Raw genomic sequence first — 22,809 nt, 5'->3', positions numbered from 1 at the left:
CTAGCCTTTTCTGTAGTTGAGATAATGGACCAGCAAAATAATAGAATCAGACAATACCAGACTTTGGATTTCAAGGTGATAGAGTTAAAAACAGCTGTTGCTCCCTTAATACAAGCATTATTGGATACTTTCATGGAGTCGAACTTAACCCCCTAAGATTGGAAGACTCTATGTAAGGCCACTCTATCAGGAGGAGATTTCTTACTCTGGGAATCTGAATGGTGAGAAACCAGTAAGAAAACTGCTGCTTTAAATGCTCAGACAGGTAATCCTGACTGGGATGCTAACATGCTTTTAGGAGAAGGTCAATATGAATGCAATGCTAATCAGGTTGGTTTTTCAGGTGGAGTGTACTTGCAGGTGGCCATGGCTGCCAGCCTCGCTTGGAAACAGTTGCCAGCTCAAGGGAATCCTGATGGAAGTTTAGCCAGCATTTGGCAGGGACCTGATGAGCTTTATCAGAACTTTGTGGATATGTTATTTATAGCGGCTAGTAGGATTCTTGGAAATTCTGACACGAGAAGTCCTTTCATTTTTCAATTGGCTCATGAGAATGCTAGGGCAATGTGTCGCGCCGTTATCCAACCACACAAAGGACAGATGGATCTAGTCGGGTGTGTCCATCTTTGTGCAGAGATTGGGCATTCAGGCAATCAGGATTTGGCTTTCGCCGCCACTTTGCAAGGAACCACCATACAAGCAATGCTTTCACAGAAACGCAGGAATAATGCATGTTTTAAGTGTGGAAGTTTTAAAAGTGATTGTCCTAAGAATAAAGGTGCCGAGAGTAGGCAAGCCGGCCGTGTTCCAGGAGTTTGTCCTCGGTGCTGGAAGGGCAACCATTGGGCCAGAGTGTGTGACGACCTTATGGGTGATCCGTTGCCGGGAAACGAGAGGAGGGGCCAGACCCAGGCCCCGAAATACCCACGGCAAACAGTTTATGGGGTCATGAAACAGTTGCCCAGCCAAAGAAATCTGTTTCTGAACTTGTCAGGAGAACCCCAGGAAATGCAGAATTGGACCTCTGTTCCACTACCCACACAGTATTAAGCCCAGAAATGGGAATTCAAACTCTGTCTACGGGAGTTTTTGGACCTCTACCTGCAGAAACTTGTAGATTTCTTTTAGGACAAAGTGGTTCTATTGTAAAAGGTCTGCAGATTTATCCAGGTGCTATAGATAATAACTATGAGGGAGAAATTAAAATCATGGCTGCTTCCCCTCGTGGCGTTACAATTGTACCCGCCCACCAGAGAATTGCTCAACTTGTTTTAACTCTTTTACATCCGCTACCGTCCAGATTTGTTAAGAATGAGAGAGGACAGGGTGGCTCTGACTCCTCTGGTGTGCATTGGGTTCGATATATTACTAATCAGAGACCTAACCGTAAATTGACATTTGATGGAAAAAGCTTTGAAGGATTCATAGATACTAGAGCTGATTTAACAATTATTAGAGGACAAGATTGGCCTTCAGCTTGGCCTTTGACTGATATGCTTACTCACCTTCAAGGAATTGGTTATGCCAATAGCCCAAAACAAAGATCCAATTTGCTAACCTTGGAAAGATGAGGAAGGCAATTCAGGACAAATTCGTCCATATGTTATGTCAAATTTGCCTGTTACCGTATGGGGAAGAGATCTCTTGTCACAGATGGGCGTTATAATGTGCAGTACTAATGAGGTGGCGACCAAGCAGATGCTCAAGAATTTTTGCCTGGACATGGGCTGGGAAAGAAAGGATGAGGTATTAAGACTTTTGAAGGTCCTAAACCTCACTCTAATGCAAGAGGTTTGGGGTATTTTCAGTAATGGCCACTATCTAGCCTGCATCCCATGGGAATAAAATTCAATGGCTTAATGATATTCCAGTGTGGGTTGATCAGTGGTCTTTACCTAAAGAGAAAATAGAAGCCGCCTCTTCGCTAGTGCAGGAGCAATTAGAGGTAGGACATTTAGTAGAATGTCAGTCTCCTTGGAATACTCCTATTTTTGTTATTAAGAAAAGATCTGGCAAATGGAGATTGTTACAAGATCTAAGAAAGGTTAACGCGACCATGAAATCTATGGGTCTGACTGGATGCATGTAGACAAGCACAAGACAACCTAAGTGTTCGTAGACTTTGTTCTCTGTTGTAATACCAAAGTAAACTGAGCAGTCAGTCTCTGGTCCTGTGTAATTACATAGCTGCACCATGGTGGAACAAAGTTATGCACAGGTAACATTGAGATTGACTGGGGCACATTGTTTTGCCTTCACTTCGTTCCACGTTCTATACTCATAGGATTCTGAGTCAGTCCTTATGACACTGAGTAAGCAGTCTGTTGCTCTCAGACAGTCTCAGACTGTCACCTTCTGAGTGGCTCTGGATATTTATCCCCTATGTAGTAAGCTATATCCTGAGTCTTGGGTTCATTTGTCAATGCTACCAAGTCCCAAGGATTCACTGGACTGGAGTTGCTTGTAGTTGTGTGTACCAGTGCTATGTAGGCAACAGAGAGATGATTGCCCTTTGTGTTCCTCCTACACTTGCTTACTCTTTCTAGTAATGTTTGCCTCTCACCTCCATGCCAACCAGAATCCAAAGAAAATGTATAAGGAGATGAATCACAGGCATGATCTAAGAGATGGACACCATAAAGCCAAACCAGTCTCACATGGCATGTTTTTGGTGGAAGGGTTATACAGAGACTTTCTCTGGGTGAGGTTGGAGGGAAAAGAAAGCAGGGAGATGAGGCACTAGTTTTTCCTAAGGGGATATAGCACATTGCATAGGGAGAATATTCAACTCATAGGAAGAATGAAAATGTTTCACACCTTCTCAGCTACTGATGAAGTATACTGTTGCAAAGTCCCTGGGTCAGGTGGTGGAGATGCCTGGTTACTAACACTCCTCCCTTTTTTTTTTATTATAAAAGATGAGGAACCATTTTGGTCTGCACATTCACCTGGGGCAAAATGGCAAGCTTGCCCCTCTCCCACAACTCACAGCCAGTCTGTCTCGCAGGAGATCAGCTGTAACCAGGGATACTGGTGGAACCCCTGCCCCAATACACACAGCAAGGATCCTCAAAGAGCCCAGCAGATGTAGGATCTATCCTGCTCTGCTTGAGCCCCATAGTTCTTCCAATCTGTACCTCCAACTCCAACTGGGGCAGATCCTCCCCCGGGAAGCCAAAGCCTGCCTGTCTCCCAAGAGGTTAGCCCTAACTAGGGACACAGGAGGCTGCTCTAACCAGAGAAACAGGAGACCCACACTAACCAGAGACAAGACTGCCTGACTCCCAGGAAGTCTGCTCTAAACCAGGTCACAGAGACTTACCTGCCTCCAAGGAGGCAGGCTCCAATCAGAGACACTCAGGCTAGTTAGCACCAGAGAGAACCAGATCAACATCTGGTTGCAAGAACAAGTGCAAGTGCAAGAACATAAGCAACAGAACACAATGTAATTGGGAACCCAGTTCTCTCACCACAGCAAGCCCTGGACACCCTAACATATCTGAAAAGAAAGATTCTGACCTAAAATACCATCTCATGAAGATGATAAAAGCTTTAAGGAGGACATAAAAAACTCCCTTAAGGAAATACATGAAAACACAATCAAACAGGTGAAGGAATTGAACAAAAATGGTCCAAGACCTAAAAATGGAAATAGAAACAATAAAGAAAACCCAAATGAAGGCAAACTTGCAGTGAAAAACCTAGGAAAGAAATCAGAAGCTACAGATGAAAGCATCACCAATAGAATACAAGAGATAGAAGAGAGAATCTCAGGTGTAGAAGGTAACATAGAAAATATTAACATGTTAAAGAAAATGCAAAGTGCATATATGGGCACAGGGAGAAAATTCCTGAACAGAGCACTAATTGCATGTGATGTAAGATAAAGAATTGAGAAAGAGCACCTCATAAAATTGGAAAGCTTCTGTAAGGCAAAGGACACTGTAGATAAGACACGAAGGCAACCAACAGATTGGGAAATGATCTTTACCAGTCGTAATTCCCATAGAGGGCTAATACCCAATGTACACAAAGAACTTAGGAAGTTAGAAACAGAGAACTAAATAACCCTATTAAAATTGGGATAGAAAGCTAAAGAAAGAATTCTCAAATGAGGAATACCAAATGGCTGAGAAGGAACTAAAAAAATGTTCAATATCCTTAGTCATCAGGGAAATGGAAATAAAAACAACCCTGAGATTCCACCTCACATCAATCAGAATGGCTAAGGTCAAAGACTCAGGTGACAGCAGAAGATGCCAAGGTTGTGGAGAAAGAGAACACTCCTTCATTGTTGGTGGGATTGCAAGCTGGTACAACCACTCTGGAAATCATTTTGGTGGTTCCTCAGACAACTGGACTTAGTACTACTGGAGGATCCAGCAATACCACTCCTGGGCATATACCCAGAAGATGTTTCAACATGTAATGAGGACACATGTTCTGCTACGTTCATAACAGCCTTATTTATAAGAGCCAGAAGCTGGAAAGAACCCAGATGTCCCTCAACAGAAGAGTTGATACAGAAAATGTGGTACATTTACACAATGGAGTACTACTCAGCTATTAAAAACAATGAATTTATGAAATTCCTAGGCAAATGGATGGATCTGGAGGATATCATCCTGAGTGAAGTAACCCAATCACAATAGAACAAACATGATATGCACTCACTGATAAGTGGATATTAGCCTAAAGTATCTTCTAAATCATTAATGTTTATATTATTCTTTTAAATTGTTTTTGCAGATAATAGTCTTCTCCCTTGGGTCTAGGGTGTGTTTTCTTTGGTTTTAACCTAAACAACACATTGCATTTACTTACACATCCATGAAATTTCATTTCTCCTTCTACCTTTCTCTCAGTTCTAGATAATTGACCACATATCACTAGGATTGCACTATAACATATGCTGATACCCACCATTTTAATATAATTTGATATTTCAAAACAGAAAAAATATAAAATAATCAACAACTAATGCTAGAAAAAATTCACAATTTGAAAGCAATTAACTTTTCACATATATCAAAAAATAGTCAAAATGCTAACTGGAAGGGAAAGTCTTCTCTAGATAATTTTTTGTTTTGATATCTTGGCCTTTAAATTTATTTAAAACTTTTTGGTGCTTTGAAATTATCTCCCATGCAATGAGGCCACAAACTCTGTGGCTTCCTGCATTTTGACAATGTTACCCACTTTACTTCTTTCAAATCCTTCAAACTGTACCTCTTAAACAGGTCCCAACAGAGCACAACCTGATGTAATAGGTCATGTGCTGCTTTGCAAACAATAAGTCTAGAGTCTGCTTGACACAGCAATTTCCATACAATAATTCTGCCACTTGAAACAATGACCTCGGTTGTGTTCTTCCCAGCTGTTGTATCCATACTTATTATGCCTAGCCATAAATCATTTATCTACTAAACAAACCTTTTAGCAATAACTTTGAAATGGAGAGAGGATGGTTAAACACACACCTTACCCTGCATCTCTACTCAGACAATCACTACTCATTATAGAGGCAGAAAAACTAGTAAGTTTATGCTAAGAAGCCTCACTGTTCTTAAAATTCTCTACTGTACATCTAGGGAAAGCTGGCACAAAAGTTAAATTTAATACTTTTGTTTACTAGAATTAAAACATTGTTCTAAAAATAACCTTAACTTCTCATAAGTTTCACTTGTCATTATAAATTCTAACTTGTTTTATTATCTCAAAGGTAAAGTCCTCCAAGAGGAACTCTCAATTCTCAATATCTATGCTCCAAATGCAGGGGCAGTCACATTCATTAAAGAAACTTTAGTAAAGCTCAAAGCACAAATTGCACCTCACACAATAATAGTGGGAGACTTCAACATCCCAATCTCATCATTTGACAAATCCTGGAAACAGAAACTAAACAGAGACACATTGAAACTAATAGAAGTTATGAAAGAAATGGACTTAACAGATATCTACAGAACATTTTATCCTAAAACAAAAGGATATACATTCTTTTCAGCGCCTCATGGTACTTTCTCCAAAATTTACCATATAATTTGTCACAAAACAGGCCTCAAAAGATACAAAAATATTGAAATTATCCCATACATCCATTCAGATCACCATGGACTAAGGCTGATCTTCAATAGCAACATAAATAATAGAAAGCCAACATTCATGTGGAAGCTGAATAACACTCTACTCAATGATACATTGGTCAGGGAAAAAATTAAGAAAGAGATTAAATATGTTTAAGAGTTTAATGAAAATGAAGCCACAACATACCCAAACTTATGGGACACAATGAAAGCAGTCCTAAGAGGAAAACTCATAGCAGTGAGGGCTGCCAAAAAGAAACTAGACAGAGCATACACGAGCAGCTTGATAGCACACCTAAAAGCTCTAGACTAAAAAGAAGCAAATTCACCCAAGAGGAGTAGATGGCAGGAAATAATCAAACTCAGGGCTGAAATCAACCAATTGGAAACAAAAAGAACTATTCAAAGAATCAACCAAACCATGAGCTGGTTCTTTAAGAAAACCCACAAGAAGATAAACCCTTAGCCAGACTAACAAGATGGCACAGGGACAGGATCCTAATTAAGAAAATCAGAAGTGAAAAGGGAAACAAAACAATAGAACCTGAGGAAATCCAAAATATCATCAATCCTACTACAAAAGGCTTTACTCAACCTTATTGTGAAACCTGGATGAAATGGACAACTTCATAAACAGATATCAGGTACCAAAGTTAAATCAGGATCAGATCAATAATCTAAAAAGTCCCATATCCCGTAAAGAAATAGAAGCATTCATTAATAGTCCCCCAACCAAAAAAAAAAAAAAAAAAAGGCCAGGACTATATGGGTTTAGTGCAGAGTTCTATCAAACCTACTAAGAAGACCTAATTTTAATTCTCCTCAAATTATTTCACAAAATAAAAACAGAAAGTACTCTACACAATTCTTTCTACAAAGCCACAATTACTCTAAACCACATAAAAAAAAAACAACAAAGAAAGAGAACTGAGAAAGCATTTGACGAAATCCAACAGCCCTACATGATAAAAGTCTTGGAAAGATCAGGGATTCAAGGCCCATACCTAACCATAATAAAAGCAATATACAGCAAACCAGTAACCAACATCAAACTGAATGGAGAGAAACTTGAAGCAATCCCACTAAAATAAGGGACTAGACAAACTGCCCACTTTCTCCCTGCCTATTCAATATAGCAATTGAATTCCTAGCCAGAGCAAATAGACAACAAAAGATCAAGGGGATACCTATGGGAAAGGAAGAAGTAAAATACCACTATTTGCATATGATATGATAGTATATAGAAGTGACCCTAAAAATTCCACCAGAGAACTCCTAAACCTGATAAACAGCTTCAGTGCAGTTGGTGGATATAAAATTAAGTCAAACAAATCAATGGTCTTTCTCTATACAAAGGATAAATGGACTGAGAAAGATATTAGGAAACAACACCCTTCACAATAGTCACAAATAATATTAAATACCTTGGCTTGACTCTAACTAAGGAAGTGAAAGATCTGCATGATAAGAACTTCAAGTCTCTGAATAAAGAAATCAAAGAAGACCTTAAAAGATGGAAAGACATCCCATGCTCATGGATTGGAAGGATTAATATAGTCAAAATTGCTATTCTGACAAAAGCAATCTACAGAATCAATGCAATCCCCATCTAAATTCCAACTCAATTCTTTACAGAGTTAGAAAGGGAAATTTGCAAATTCATCTAGAATAACAAAAAATCCAGGATATCAAAAACTTTTTTCAACAATAAAAGAACCTCTGTGGGAATCACCTTCCCTGACTTCAAACTGTACTACAGAGCAATTGTAATAAGCAATTGTATGATACTGGTACAGCAACAGACAGGTAGATCAATGGAATAGAACTGAAGACCCAGTAATGAATCCCCACACCTATGGTCACTTGATCTTTGACAAGGGAGCTAGAACAATCCAGTGGAAAAAAGACAGCATTTTCAACAAATGGTGCTAGCAAACTTGGCGGTTACCATGTAGAAGAATGTGCATCGATCCATTCTCATCTACTTGTAAAAAGTTCAAGTCCTTGTGGATCAAGGACCTCCAATAAAACCTGAGACACTGAAACTTATAGAGGAGAAAGTGGGGAAGAGCCTGTAATGTATGGGCACAGGGAAAAAATTCCTGAACAGAACACCAATTACATGTGATGTGAGATAAAGAATTGAGAAAGAGGACTTCATAAAATTGCAAAGTTTCTGTAAGGCAAAGGACACTGTAGATAAGACACTAAGGCAACCAAGAGATTGGGAAATGATCTTTACCAGTCCTAAATCCCAGAGAGTGCTAATATCCAGTGTATACAAAGAACTTAAGAAGTTTGAAACAGAGAACAAAATAACCCTATTTAAAAATGGGGTACAGAGCTAAAGAAAGAATTATCAACTGAGGAATACCAAATGGCCTAGAAGCACCTATAAAAATGTTCAACATCCTTAGTCATCAGGGAAATGCAAATCAAAAAACCCTGAGATTCTACCTCACACCAGTCAGAATGTTTAAGATCAAAGACTCAGGTGACAGCAGAAGATGACAAGGATGTGGAGAAAGAGAACACTCCTTCATTGTTGGTGGGATTGCAAGCTTGTACCACCACTCTGGAAATCATTTTGGTGGTTCCTCAGACAAGTGGACATAGGACTACTGGAGTATCCAGCAATACCACTTCTTGGCATGTACCCAGAAGATACTTTAACATGTAATAAGGACACATGTTCCACTATGTTCACAGCAGCCTTATTTATAATAGCCAGAAGCTCTAAAGAACCCAGATGCCCCTTAACAGAAGAATGGATACAGAAAATGTGATACATTTATGCAATGGAATACTACTCAACTATTAAAAACAATGAATTTATGAAATTCTTAGGCTAATGGATATATCTGGAAGATATCATCCTGAGTGAAATAATCCTATCACAAAAGAACACACATGATATGCACCCACTGATAAATGGATATTATCCTAATGTATCTTCTAAAACATTAATGTTTTATTATTCTTTCAGATTATTTTTGCAGATAATATTTTAATCTTCTCTCTTGGATCTAGGGTGTGTTTTCTTTGGCTTTAACCTTATCAACACATTGCATTTATTTACATATCCATAAATTTTCTCCTTCTACCTTTCTCTCAGTTCTAGATAATTGACCACTAGAATTGCACCATAATATATCCTGAGGCCTACAATTTTAATATAATTTAATATTTCAAAACAGAAAAAGTATAAAATAATCAACAACTAATGCTAGAAAAAATTCACAATTTGAAAGCAAGTAACTTTTCACACATATCTGAAAATGGTTAAAATATTAACTGGAAGAAAATTCTTCTCCAGATAATTTTTTGTTTTGATGTCTTGGTCTTTAAATTTATTTAAAACTTTTGGTGCTTTGAAATATGTTCCCTTGCAATGAGACCACAGACTCTCGTGGCTTCCTGCATTTTGACTATGTTACCCACTTTACTTCTTTCAAATCCTTCAAACTCTGCCTGTTAAACAGGTACCAGCAGAGCACAACCTGATGTAATAGGTCATGTGCTGCGATCCAAATAGATCTAGAGTATGCTTGACACAGCTATTTCCATACAATAATTCTGCCACTTGAAGCAATGACCTCAGTTGTGTTCTTCCCAGCTGTTGTATCCACGCTTATCATGCCTGGCCGTAAGTCATTTATCTACTAAACAAACTTTTTAGCAATAACTTTGAAATGGATAGAGGATGGTAAAACACACACGTTACTTTCCCTGGGTCTCAACTCAGACAATCACTACTCATTATAAAGGCAGGAAAACTCATAATTTTATGCTAAGAAGCCTCATTGTTCTTAAAGTTCTCTACTGTACATCTAGGGAAAGCTGGCACAAAAGTTAAATTAAATACTTTCGTTTACTAGAATTAAAACGTTGTTCTAAAATTAACCTTTACTTCTCATAAGTTTCATTTGTCATTATTAATTCTAACTTGTTTTATAATCCTGTGTTTGATACCTAACTATAAAGTTAGTCCTTTGAATATGACATTGTTTAAAAAAAAGTATGTATAGAGGTACCTAGCTAAATTATCATCTGTCTACTTTTAATGAGATTTGGGGGGCCTTATGAGATGGGTGGTTTATGGTAGAGAAGTCTTTACACTGAGGAATTACTCCAATGCCACTATTCACTCTAAAGGATTCAACCTTCATTCCTTAGAACACGTACACAAATGGCATGTCTCTGAGATTGTGTTTGTTAGCATTATGTTCACATCATGTTTCATAATAGTAAAAATATTTACATATTGTCAATGTTCTCTTGAGATATATAAGAAATCACAGAGAATTGGATATTTGAAAGTATAGAAAAGATTATATGAATGTTTTTAAATGACCATTCATTCCATCACAATGGCATTATTTTCTTGGTAGAATACTGAAATACTGGCAACCAGGATCATTACATAGTTTGTTTCTTGTGGACACTCTCATCCATGTGGATGGGCTAATTTTAGCATTGAAAAATTAATGAAATAAAGGCTCTTGCCTATAAGATATGTATTTTGCATTTTATTCTATACACCTGATTATAAAAAGGAACCTGGGATAAATCCAGCCTTAGTTTTGTGTGTGTGTGAATTCAAAAGCTTCATCTGTAGTGAGCAATGCTTACATAGAGATCTGTAAAAAGGATGCTACACTAGCATATGGTCAAATGGTCCCAAAGATAAGCTACTTGGCAAGAATCTATGTTTAGCAAATGATAAGTCGTGATATACAAAACTACTACTGGATTTTTAAATAATTTATTCGATTAGAGGCAAACACATATATAACCTCCCACAGACCAGCTCAGGAGATCTGGTTCTTTTTATTTATTTGTTTGTTTGTTTGCTTGTTTGTTTATTCATTTATTCATTTATTCAAAGTGTGTGAGTACACTGTCACTCTCTTCAGACACACCAAAAGAGGGCATCAGATCCCATTACAGATGGTTGTGAGGCACCATATGATTGCTGGGAACTGAACTCAGGACCTCTGGAAGAGAAGTCAGTACTTTTAACCACTGAGCCATCTCTACAGCTCTGGGACTCTGGTTCTCCCTTGAAGGTAGCTGAGGAAAAGAGTGTCTGAGGGGATAAGACTTGGTCTTCTGAGAGACTAAGTTTGCTTTCTATATTAGCTCTTTACTTGTCTTGGCTCTAAATTACTCTGAGGCCAGAAGCTGCTTGCTTTCCCCATGTTAATTTCAGTTACTCTAAAGCCAGAAGCTGCAGCCTCTGGGCAAAGTAACACCTGCTGCTTAACAATGGGAGTGGAAGTATAAGGAACAGTGGATTAAGTACAGAGGTACTTTGTGTTTTTCTCCACAGGTCCTCCATGCCAGACACTAAGGCTAAGAGCTCATTTATCCTCTTGTCAGTTAGAGAAAAGTAGCCCTCAGGAATGCTTTTTTTTTTAAGATTCTAATTTTTGTTTCTAAGAATAAAGTAAAAGGGGGAAACATGTCATACTATATGCCCTGATTATAATCTTTCTTAATTTCTGTGTTACTCTATTCTCTCAACTTCTAAATTATACCACATTGATGCTCTTCTTCTTCATCGTCCTAATTTTGCTCTCTCCTTCTGCTACCTAGTGTCATCTTTCCTAGTTTTTGTACCTTTTTTAGGAGAATAGATCACATGGTTTTCCAAGCTTTCTTTTTTTTAACAAATGCTTACTAAAATTTCAAATAAAATTCAAACCATAAATTGAATAAGAGACTTACAATAAAGATATTTGAATGTGTTTCCTTTAACACAAATTATCTAGCTAGACATTCACTACCTGTCACTAGCTCCAGAGTTTTGAGAATCAAAAACTGTAATTTTTGGGTCTAAATTACCATTGAAGTTTTATATAGATAAGCTCAGTCAATAGCTTATGTTCTCTTCTTGCATCTATAATAAGTGATTCAGTTCCCTCCTATGACCTTTGATTACTTATATTACAGGTCGAAGGAATGTATTCTAAATAGTAAACTCCTGCTTTCTATCTCAGAAGCAATTAATTAATGACACATGAAGACGAAAAATGTTTTAATTATAGTATTCCTAACACAGAGGGGCTTAATTGCAATACTACTATAAAAGACTTAACAATTATTGGTAAATTTTAGCAATTCCTATAGAATCATCATTAGGAGTTAAAAAGTCAATTTCTTTGTATAGCATCACAATAATACAACAGATTTTTACTGATCTGCAGAAATCTGCCCAAAAGGGTAGGTTAGTACTCAAAGATTATAATATTATTTTTATAAAGACAGTAAAGGCATATCAATAACAGGAATTAGTCCTGTAAATGTCCTTTGGGCCTTTGTTGCAAGGGCTCTTTGTCCCAGTCAACAGTCCATGGAGAAGCCATCCCAGAAACCATCCTTTGCTAGATGGCTTCTTGGTACCCAACAATACTTCGGTAGAAATGTCAGAGAATAGATCTCCAAGAAATTCAAATTGCTAAATTCAGAATATGTTTGCTCATGTAGAAGATCAAATTTTTCATATTATGTCAAGTGAAACTTTAGATGAGAAATCTCTGACTAAGTCAAGTGCACTGGTATTTATTTGTATAGCTAATACTATGATATGGAGTCAAGAAAAAAAATAGGGTAACATAGGATATATACCAAGTTCTTGGGCAGCCTAAGCTGCCTTTACAAGGTATAACACAAAACAAAACTAGAAAAATAAAAAGAAATTTACAAAAAATTGGCAATATTTAACATTCAAAAAATGTCTCTTTCCTCTGTTTAGAATTTTCAAAGGCTTAGTCTATTATCTCATCTACTGTCTCTCTCCTCTAAATCTATTTACCTACAGATCTGAATACCTAGCTATCATCTGTAATCTACCTATCATCTCCTCTTGAGTATGTTTGTCTATTCCTTCATAATACATGACAATGGCAGAGGAAAGACAGAGGACATTGAGATGGCTGCATTTTATAAACCACAACTTGAAAATATAAAATAGGCACTATCAAAATATTTTATGGCTTCCTTATTGACATATTGTAATTGACTGGTAATTTTCACCTAACAGTATTTTAAAAAGTACTGATGGGATATCTCTGAACATTCCTGATCTTGGAGTGGAACATTGATTGTATCAAGACTCACATGAATGTATAACAGTATCACAATACTTTGTACTGTTGGTTTCAGAATGTTCTATTGTTTTCCTATAAAAATAAAGTCTTGCACATTCAAATCAACTGTATTGGGTGTATTGTGAAAGATTAAAGATGAAGACTAGCCTTTACCATTACTCTGTCTACCACAAGGTAAAACTAAGAAATGTTCCTTATTCCCTGTATAAGTAATATCAACTCCACAAACCCAACCTTTTTACTGCTGAGAAATTCACATCATAAATGGAGGAGAAGGAATGATTTAGTTAATATAGGAAGAACTGCTTTGTAGATGAAAAAATTGTTATAAGATTGAAAACTTAATTTTATTTACTTGTTTGGAGAAAGCCATAGCCCTAAATACTCATTATCTCAAATTGTCTTGAAATCCAGGAAGAGGAGAAACTCAGAAGGTAAAAAGTTCCCCACCCCCAAATTGTATACAATTCTTGGATAATGAATTAGATCTTGAAAGATGACAATGGCCACCAAAGTTAAATCATGGCTAGCAAATTCTTAGATAGTTAGGCACTGGAAGAAATGTAAGAGCACAAATATAAAGTATGTGTGTTCAGCCTTAAAATATCACCTGGAGCTCAATGTTGGTCAGATACCCATTTGTGTGAAAACTGTTCATATGGCACTAACACATGATTTTCTTCTGAAAAGTTGTGTGAAATTTTAAAAAGTATTAACATGAAATTTTAAGTAACTATCTGAAGGAGTAGGAGTGGATGTAAGTTGTGTTTTCCAGTGGCAAGTTTCAATGTTCTTTCAAACCACATTTATTATTGGTAGGCCCACCAATAACACTGAGGAGACTCCATTAAGTTCAGTCTTCTCAGAGTAAAACTAAACTGTGAAAGGCTTTACTCTCAACTCACATAATAATTCTTCCTTAAGGCTAATCTTTGAAGGTAACTGTAATTTTTAATTTCCTACATAATATCCTAAAGGATCATAAGGGACATTTTCACTAAACGTTTGCTCATGGGGCTGGGATAAATCAGCCTAAGAACAGAAACATGCATTGCAGTCCACATTTTTCTAATATATCATTCTAAACCAGGTAGAGCAAAAATAATTTTTCTTCAACATAACAACTTATAAACATATAATTTGCATTAGATTTCACAACGTCAGAGAAGATCCCATAACAATAAACCTTGAACAACCATGTTTCTTTTTCTGTGCTTACCCTTTCTTTCTGCTGTGAATGAGTGAGAAGACTGGGATGAGGTTATAGAACATGGTCACAAAAATCTTTCTCCTAATGCTTTTTAGAGTGGGCTATGCTACAAAGCTAACTTTTTTCTTCTTCTTCTTTAGAGAGTCGTCCTTCCTTACGACTCAGGAATAAATTTGGCGTGGTGAGTCTGAATACTTTAAACTTGATACATTAAAACTTCACAGGTCAAAGTTGTCTACTTTCATATTCCTACTTCTTTAATACATATAGCACTGCTAATTTAAATTCTGAATATGATTATTTTAGGCTTAATGAAGTTCTCACTACTGACCATGTTTATTTTAATTTTCTCATTATTATCCTAAGTGCTAAATAAAAATTGAAGACATTTTTTAGAATTCTTAAGAAAATATTTTCAATCTGTGCACTTAAATGTGTTTCACAATGCAATCTCAAAAGTATATCATTCCAAATGTTAAATGTTTATTTCAAAGAAAAATGGAAAGAAAGAACATGTTCTAATACTACACCTAAGAGGACATGAAAACAATAAGTATAAGACCTTTCAAAACATGGTACAATTAATATATTATCATCAAATAATTACAAAGTGGCCATTTGATAAGCTCAATTTTCTATCTATGCAAACTAAGAAAGAGAGATACAGAGTTAGTGTGACACAAACAGCAAAGGACATCTGCTCAAGTGTTTCAACTTCTCAATAAGAAAGTAGAGTAAAATGAATGTCTAGATGTATGTGTTTTAATGAAAATGTTTATCATAATTTTTATTTTCTGAACAAATCCAAGAGTAGTTTAAGTCCAACAATGTCTCTCACTATTGTCAACAGACTGAACCACCACCAGATGAAATTATTATTGTGCCACCACCAATTTATGTAATTGTAAGTTTACCTCTGTATTCAGTAAATAATATGGTATGGATTATAAATTTTAATATTTAAGAAATGAGTATATATTAGGTGATAAATTCTCTCTCTACTCTCTCTCTCTCTCTCTCCCTCTCACTCTCTCTTTCTCTTTCTTTCTCTCTCTCTCTCTCTCTCTCTCTCTCTCTCTCTCTCTCTCTCTCTCTCTCTCTCTCCCCTCTCTGTGTGTTTGTCTGTCTGTCTGTCTCACCATACTCTGTGTATAATTCTATGTATAGTCTATTACAGATGGCTTATTGGAAAATGAGTGTTTTTAAAGTGTATGATAGAAACATTTATAGACAGTTTCTCATCTTGGGCTGTCTGTCTTTTTGGATTATATGAAGGAAAAGAGGAATCTTTATAAATCATATACTGAGTATTATTCTAGGAATGAGGGAAAGATCCATAAATGATACATGTGAAATCTTGGAGAAAATTATGCAAACACTTAAATGATAGAACATGTAGACAACTCTATGCTCATGATTCAAGGTGATGGCTAAAGCTCATTTTATGGAATAATTCTAACAAGGCAGGAAAAAAACAATATACTGAAAGAATATCCAGCACATGATATTTTATCTAGGTACTATATTGTACAATGTAGAGAAAAATAAGAAGAATGAGAGGATTTATGCTGCACTCTGTAGTGGAGTATCTCCAGTTTTCTCCTGGAATAAGCTCCAATCAAAGCTTCTGTTATGATTCAACTAAGAGAAGACTTGGTTGGGAAATTACCCTGTCAAGTGATCCATTTATTTAGTTGGTAATCGCAAGTCAATATGTCCATAATTTTAATCACCAACAACAGAGACTAGATGAAATCAAACCATGGTGGGAAAAACTTTGATATTTATTGGAAATCACAAGAGTTCAGGGATAGACTTCATTGAGAATATGTAGGCAGACCATGTTCAAACAAATAAAGCATATATGGTATGTGTATGTAGTTTGTGTGTGTGTGTGTGTGTGTGTGTGTGTATACAAGAAAATAGATGGAGAAATATGCTTTAAGATTCCCTTAGGTTCACATATATCTGGCTTAATATACATAAAATATATTCCTATAATTGGTAGATAAAGTAAAAATAGTCTTGAAGAATTACTGAAACTATTCAAATGATTATCTTCCAAACAAGAGCTCATGCACTGGGAAAACTGCAAAATAATGTTGTATGTCACATGGTACATTTTTGTACATGCATAGTATAAATGCTGCCAGTGTTCATTGAAATGTTACATGTGATATAATCCACATCTCATGTATTTGTCTGTTTTAATCCATGAGTGTGGGGCTGTGGGTGTGGGAGAAAGAGGGGAGTAGGAAGGAAACTGTGGCCCGCCACGGTTCCCGGGCTCTGGGCGAGCTGACACGGGAGAACTGCTCACGCTTTCCATGAAGCCCCAGGTGGGCATCTGGCTGTGTTAAGCCACTGACCCCACACAGTGGGTGGTGGACAAGGGGCAGCTCCAGGTACCAAGTTCTCAGCCTCTGGCATCCCATGCTGGATACAGCAGAGGAGCTAAGAACAGAATAGAGAACTCCTTGCAGCACTTGGCCCCAGGGATGAAGAGAGGAGAGACAAGGAGGAGAGGCAGCACTGGATGGTTCCCACAGGGGCGAAAGTCCTTGGTCTGGTCCATGGCTGGAGCACAGGATGGCCTTCTGGAGGGAGGTTAGACAAGGCTCCTTAGGAGAAAGCCTATCCCATCATTCAAGCATGGTGGGCCTTGATGATCAGAGACAGTCTGTGGTTTTAGAGCATTATTGTAGAGAGGCAGGTGGAAAGAGAGAAGGTAGAGAGAGGGAGAAGCCACTCATGGCCATGTGGAGAGAAGGGGGAAGAAAGACAGAGAAGGAAGGCTAGAGAGTAAGAAAGGTAAAAGCTTAAAGAGAGAAAGAGGTGGGGCCAAGCAGCTCCTCTTATAGTGGGTTGGGCTATCTTGCTGTTGCTAGGTAACTGTGAGGCAGAGCATATCAGGCTATAGTCAGGTAACTGTGGGGGTGGAATTAGTGAGAATTCCAGAATCTTGGGATATTGTTGGCCTGACTGATAGCCACAAACCTCCCCTATGGAGGCTCTTGGGGAAGTAACTTCAACAGGAGCCAGGGGTCCAGGAGACATGATCTAATGCCTTCCATCCCAAGTATGTGGAAATTACTACCCACCGGGTCCCACTGGGGTTCAAGACATAAGCTCGACTGGAGACCAGACTGTGCATACCCCATTGCCCCACACATGAGTAACATTTTGTGGCTAAAAACTAGAATAAAAATACAGATGTCTTACTACTCTATAAACAGGAAAATGTCCCTAATAAATCATGAGTATGTCAAAATAAGAAACAAAAATGTATAGGTTTTAATGATTCCCTTTTTCTTTACTTGCAGATAAAATCTCCATTCTCCTATTGATCATTTGTAACTTTTAGGACAGCCACAGCTAAGGAACCATACCATTATGATACTCCTGTGGGCTGCCTACATTCTACAAGCACAGCTCTCTGATACCCCACCACCACCACCACTAACTGAATTTTGACCTGTTCTTCAATGCACATCCCCAACATGCTTATAAAAGTGATGGCAACTATCATTTCATTCATTTATAAATTTTGTTTCTCATTATCAGAAATAATATTATGATAAACTGTATTTTATCAACATAGACCATATTATTATATATCAAAAACACCTAAAGAAAAATAAATACCAAAATATCTGTGGCAAATATCATGTTCATATAAAATCCTCATAGAACTGAAGAAAAGAAACACATAGCCAGCAAAGCAGGCAGAAAATTAGGCTTTTACATGTAGATGAAGTCTCCCAGGCAATGGACATTTGAAATTACCACAATTTGACCCAATAACTTCTTAATGCAGAAGAATCTTTTGTGGTTTAATGAACATCTAACACAAAAATTTCAATTACCCAAAGAGTTTATGAAACCACTATAATTATATGTAGGTTTATTTTCACAAAGAACCTTCAGGTGTTCTGGGATTAGCATTACACCAGGATAAATATATAAATATATCCCAAAGAAGTATTCTTGTGGCGAGATTTTTTACCATAGCTCTCCATTTTTTGTTTGTTTACTTGTGTTTTGTTTTGTTTTTCATTTTTAATAGATATTATCATTATTTACATTTCAAATGTTATCCCGTTTCCTGCTTTCACTTCGAAAAAACGCCCTATCATATCACCTTTCACCCTACTTCTATGAGGGTATCCCCCACCCACCCACACACACACAATTCCCCATCCTAGCATTCCCCTACGCTGGGGTATCAAGCCTTCACAGGACCAAGGGCCTCTTATACAACTGATGTCCAACAAGGCCATTCTCTGCTACATATGCGGCTGGAGCCATGGGTCCCTCCATGTGTACTCTTTGGTTGGTGGTTTAGACCCTGGAAACTCTGGGGGTACTGGTGAGTTCATATTGTAGTTCCTCCTATGGTACTGCAACCCCCTTCAGCTCCTTCAGTCCTTTCTCCAGCTCCTCCACTGGGGACCCCATGATCAGTCTGATGGTTGGCTGTGAATATCCACCTCTATATTTCTCAGCCTCTGGAAGAGCCTCTCACGAAGCAGCTATATCAGGCTCCTGTCAGCAAGCACTTGGTGGCATCGAAAATAGTGTCTGGGTTTGGTAACTGTATGTGGGATGAATCCCCAGTTGGGACAGTCTCTGAATGGCCTTTCCTTCAGTCTCTGCTCCACACTTTGTCTCTGTATCTCCCATGGGTATTTTCTTCCCTTCTAAGAAGAAATGAAAGTATCTTGGGTCTTCCTTCTTCTTGAGATTCACATGCTATATAAGTTATATCTTGGGTATACCAAGCTTTTTGGCTAGTATCCACCTAGCAATGAGTGCATACTATGTGTATTCTTTTGTGATTGAGTTACCTCACTCATGATGATATTTTCTACTTCCATCCATTTGCCTAAGAATTTCATGAAGTCATTGTTTTTAATAGCTGAGTAGTACTCCAATGTGTAAATGTACCACATTTTTCATATCCATCCCTCTGTTGAAAGACATGTGGGTTCTTTAGAGCTTCTGGCTATTATAAATAAGGCTGTTATGAATATAGTGGAGCATGTGTCCTTTTTATATGTTGAAGCATCTTCTGGGTATATGCCCAGGAGAGGAATTTCTGGATCTTCAGGTGGAATGTCAGGGTTGATTTGATTTGCATATCCCTGATGGTTAAGGATGTTAAACATTTCTTTAGGTGCTTCTCAGCCATTCTGTATTCCTCAGATGAGAATTCTTTGTTTGGCTCTGTACCCCATTTTTTAAACATTTTTTAATGGATATTTTCCTCATTTACATTTCTAATGCTATCCCAAAAGTCCCCCATACCCTCCCCCCACCCTACACACCCACACACACTTCTTTGCCCTGGTGTTCCCCTGTACTTTGGCGTCTTAGGTTTGCAAGACCAATGGGCCTCTCTTTCTAATGATGGCCAACTAGGCCATCTTCTGATACATTTGCAGCTAGAGACACGAGCTCTGGGGGGTACTGGTTAGTTCATATTGTTGTTCCACCTATAACATTGCAGATTCCTTTTGCTCCTTGGGTACTTTCTCTAGCTCCTCCATTGGGGGCCCTGTGATCCATCCAATAGCTGACTGTGAGCATCCACTTCTGTGTTTGCTAGGCCCCAGCGTAGACTCACAAGAGACAGCTATATCTGGGTCCTTTCAGCAAAATCTTGCCAGTGTATGCAATGGTGTCAGTGTTTGGAGGCTGATTATGGGATGGATCCCCGGTCTCTACCCCATTTTTAATATGGTTATTTGGTTCTATGGACTCTAACTTCTTGTGTTTTATATATATATATATATATATAGAATATTAGCCCTCTACTGGATGTAGGGTTGGTAAACCAATTTGTTTGTTGTTGTTTTGTCCTGTTGATAGTGTCCTTTGCCTTACAGAAGCTTTGCAACTTTATGAGGTCCCATTTGTCAATTCTTGATCTTAGAACATAAGCTATTAGTGTTGTTTTCAGGAAATTTTCCTATAACCATATCTTTGAGACTTTTCCCCACTTTTTTTTCTATTAGTTTCAGCGTATTTGATGTTATGTGGAGGTCCTTGATCCACTTGGACTTGAGCTTTGTACAAGGAGATAAGACTGGATTTATTTTCATTCTTCCACATGGTAACCCCCAGTTAAACAGAAAGAACCTAGCAGGGAAACCCCCACTCGAGTCCTGAGTCAGTGAGCACTCAAGGAGTCACGAGATTGTCTTGATGCAAACACACGAGGCAGTTTAATGAAAGGAGCTCCTTGCCGACAAGTATCTCACACAGGAGACAGGGGAGTCGACCCTAAGGCTAAAAAGTTAGAAGGTTATATAGGAAAGGAGTGGGGGGATAGGGGAAATTGGCACAGTTACACATAAGTGGGGAGTTTAAACATCAGCAAGCAGTATGTGACAGTAACTCTAAAGGGAAGGTGTTTATCTTGGTGGGCAGGGCATCTGGTTAAGCTCAAACCATATCAGCAGGTGGCCCATTACTCATCTGAGCTTGTCTGGAGATTGTCCTTGTGTGCCTTTCTTATCTCAAAGGCTAGTTGATTCCTGGGATTACTTTATAGCCTTTGGGTCGGCCTGACTTTCTTATCTTTATGGCTTTAAGTCTGTAAACCTTCTGACTAGGACCTCGAAGCCTTGAATTTAGTTTTCTTTCTTTCATTCCCCTCTTCTTCTTCTAAATAATTCTAATCTTAGAATTTTAAAGGTCTATATCCTCATGTGGGGGGTAGGAATCATATTCCTCTTCTATCTTTATTATAGGTTGATATTGATGTTGGAGCACCATAAGCTGCACTACATTTACCCTACTCTTAACAAAAGCAATCCCTTATTTATTAAGCAGGGGCCAAAGATCAAAACCAAACATATAGTAAGAATTGGTCCGGCTAAAGTGGAAAGTAAAGTGGTCATCCACGGAGATTTAGATTATCACGACTCGAACCATCCCTGTTGAGCTTCTCAATCTTGCTTTCTCCTTTCCAGTCTTTCCCTTAATTTCTGCATAGAATCTCTGAATACTCCCGCATGGTCCTTGTAAAAGCAGCATTCTTCTTTTAAGACTGCACATAGTCCACCTTCCCTTAAAAATGATAAATCTAAACCTCTTCTGTTTTGTAATACTACTTCTGACAGGGAGGTCAAGGATTTCTCTAATGCATCAACAGATTTTTCTAGCATGCTTAAATCTTCATTTATAGTTTCTCCTAAGGACTGAATTCCTTGTCTACCCTCAATCAAGGCTGCTGCACTCATTCCTACTCCTGCTGTAAGACCGACCCCCATTAACATAGCTAGGGTAATGGAGACTAGATCTCTTTTCAACCTCTTACTAATATGTTCATCTTCCAGGCAGGAGGCAGGATAATAATACATGTGAGGTAGAAGCTGAACCATGGCACAGAAATTATGAGAGGGGTCAAAGTCAATAGTTGATACACATGGGGTGAGCCTTGTGTTACAGGCCCACCAACTGACTGAATATGGCACAAGGTAATAGTTGGTATTTGTCCTGGATACAGAATGAATTCGACCACATAGGTGTTAGTGGGAAGGAGGAGGTGTCCCTATACAGAGACCAGGGCTCCTCCCTGACACTTCAGTCAGGGTTAATTTCTTTCCTGTTCCCCATGAGCAGGAGGCATGACTACTGGCTTTATTAAAATCTCCATTAAAAGCAACCCCTTCGTAGTAGGGAGGGCCTGAGGATAGGCATATCCAGCAGTTAGCAGTTGTGTCCAGATCCGAGCTGTTAAGGGCATAAAAGGCTCCTCTAATCAGATTGAACAGTCTCTGTCTCATCGAGGGATCTGAGGAGATCATGGTTGGGGAATCTGGGGGGGGCGACCTAGGGGATGGGGGGTCCTCAATTATCGGAGCCAAGGGGTTGGGTTTGGCAGGGAGGCCCTGTTCTGGAAGGACCTTGTTAGGTCCTTTGGGCACTGGGGATGGACTCTCCACAGTTAATTTGATTTTGAAAATCAACCCAGGGTCTTTCCCTGCGGCATCCAATCGCAGATCCCAATTATTTCCCCTAAGCCAGCTCTGACGATATTGTTTCCCTTTGACAGCGAATTTTATAAGTATGTGGTTGCAATATTTACCTTTAGAGGGTCCATTGGGGCTGTTGCTGTGGGCACACCCATTCTCAGGTTATTTAGACCCATCTCTCTCACCTTGGTTTGGCTTGTCAAAGCTGCTGCCCCTTTTCACCATAATCAGGTCCCAGATAGAGGTAGGATTCCAGTAAGCCACTCCTGTGGTTTCATAACCCCATAAAGCACAATAAAAATCTGATACCCCTCATTTATGCCAAGGTTTTCGGCTCTGGCCTTGGCCAGGGCAAACATAAAACTCTGCGGAACAGAGGATGGACCGATAGAACTGCCCCAAGCACCCAAACGTGCTCACTA

The 22,809-nt window shown here is 38.3% G+C and overlaps 1 long non-coding RNA gene across 1 annotated transcript; it reads left to right on the top strand.

Moving 5' to 3' along the window:
• Positions 1–14,392: 14,392 nt before the first annotated feature.
• On the top strand, positions 14,393–18,011 carry Gm33109. Its single transcript, XR_391190.3, has 3 exons — positions 14,393–14,586; positions 15,256–15,309; positions 17,729–18,011. It is a non-coding gene; the product is annotated as a predicted gene, 33109 (long non-coding RNA).
• The last annotated feature ends 4,798 nt before the right edge of the window (positions 18,012–22,809 follow it).

Source organism: Mus musculus, chromosome 7 (assembly GCF_000001635.26).
Source record: "Mus musculus strain C57BL/6J chromosome 7, GRCm38.p6 C57BL/6J".
In the NCBI taxonomy this organism is placed as follows: Eukaryota; Metazoa; Chordata; class Mammalia; order Rodentia; family Muridae; genus Mus; species Mus musculus.
This window is presented reverse-complemented; position numbering and strand designations above follow the sequence as displayed.